Below are 1,962 nucleotides of genomic sequence, written 5' to 3'. Positions count from 1 at the left end.
AACTGTGGGCTGTGTCTTTATTTCTTTGTAAAGCAGACGAGTCCAAACATTTTGGATGTTGTCTCCCGCGGTGACTGTCACAGTTCAACCTTTGTTACACAGGTAAGAAGAGTCAGGTGAACAGAACCAGAACAAATCAATCACTAGATAAGATTACAACGTAAAGGTGTGACATTATATTCACTGAGATAGGGACATATACAAAACCTGAAAAAAAAGATGCATAAAACCCAAACATAAAATAAAAATAATAAACTACATTAATATTTTTAAATACAATAATAAATAAATATTGCAAAAAATAATAATAAAGAAAACATTTATATTTTATGTTTAAAATAAATTAATTTATTTTATCGCATTGTTCTGTTTTACATATTTTGATTTATTTTTTATTTATATATATTTTTTTATTATTTATTTATTTATTATTTATTCTCTACTCATCTGACATGCCATGACTTGTAACATTATTTGAAAATAAATATAAATTTCTATATATGTAAATAAAAAATCTAAATGTAAAAAATATGTAGTCATTTTATGTATTTATAATATTTTATATATATATATATATATATATATATATATACACATACATTATTTATTTTATTTTTTGCTTTAGATTGTTTCTTATTTAGATTGTTAATTGATTTTAATTTGTCTTTTTTCCCGCTTTGTTTCCTTTATATATGACGGTGCTTGATTTGCAAAAAAAAATATTATTCCAAAAATGTAAAATATTTATTCACTAAAATAGATAAAATATTTTAAGGAAAGCAAACTTTAATTTTATAATATATTTATCATATTTTTTATGATAAGCACAGATGCTTCTGAATGATCACTGAAATATTAAGATAATACCACAGACAGCAGCGTGTCTATTATGTCCTTCCTCTTCTGTGACACCACGTTATTATTCTATCACTCTGATTGTGAAGGTGACACTAATCTGTAGAGTATATAGGCTGCAATATAGTACAGAGTTCAGTATTTATAGTTTAGAAAATTATAGAGATCCAGGATCAAACTGACAGAGGAGCGAAACTCAAAGTACAAGTCAGTCTGTTACTTCAGCACCACGGACAGAGCCACGGATCCATCAACACACAGCATGATGATGTTTCAGCCACAGATTCAAACTGATCTGATTAATAATTATGGATTAAAATAAAATGTGTTGATCACAGCAATACCTTTGTACTTTAACTTTCATAAAAACTTGAATGCAGGACTTTTATTGGTGTTTCTACACTGTGGGTTTGCTACTTTTTTCTTAAGCAGAAGATTAGCAGTGTTGGAAGAAATACTGAGATCTTTAACTTTAGCCAAAGTAACAACACTACAGTGTAAAAATACTCAAAGTTACATAGAAATAGAAATACATATTCACTCAACATGGTTTCATTTTAATAACTGTTTTAGTCCATAAAGATCAAATTATGCAATATTTTTTTAAAAAATCAAAGATCAGAGAAAAACCTAAAAAAAACCCCTGAAAACTGCATATCATCTTGTTCATGATAATGCTGGTATAATTTTTAATATGATATGAAAAATGCATATCCTGATACTTGTAGTACTTTAACTTGTTAACATATTGACGTCATACTGTTACCCACGGCAACAACAGGCATGGCTGAAAGTGAAATTATTATTGACTGGTGGTTCCAAAAACAGGAGCAAAACTAGATCACTTATTTTGTTGCAATTAAATGTTCTTAAATCAATAATAAAATATTTTTTACTAGTTTGCCATATCGTCAAGAATATCGTTATCGCAAATATACAACGAAATATCATGATATTATTTCAGGGCCATATCCCCACCCCTACTGAAAACAGAGTTGTGTATCAGAATTAAGTTTCTTCTTCTTCTGACCCCTCAGGTGGAAACCACTGGACTAAACTATCCAGCTGTATATAACATAATTAAAGCTGTCTCCACCTGGAGCTGCT

The 1,962-nt window shown here is 28.5% G+C and overlaps 1 protein-coding gene across 1 annotated transcript in view; it reads left to right on the top strand.

Annotated features, from left to right (window-relative positions):
* LOC125880938 (dynein regulatory complex protein 1-like) overlaps positions 1-1,962 on the top strand; it is a 480,097-nt gene that overhangs the window by 411,779 nt on the left and 66,356 nt on the right. The window lies entirely within an intron of this gene.

The sequence above is a fragment of the Epinephelus fuscoguttatus genome, linkage group LG2 (genome assembly GCF_011397635.1).
Source record: "Epinephelus fuscoguttatus linkage group LG2, E.fuscoguttatus.final_Chr_v1".
NCBI classification, from domain to species: Eukaryota; Metazoa; Chordata; class Actinopteri; order Perciformes; family Serranidae; genus Epinephelus; species Epinephelus fuscoguttatus.
Note: the sequence above shows the minus strand (reverse complement) of the source record. Positions and strands in the feature narration are given on the sequence as shown.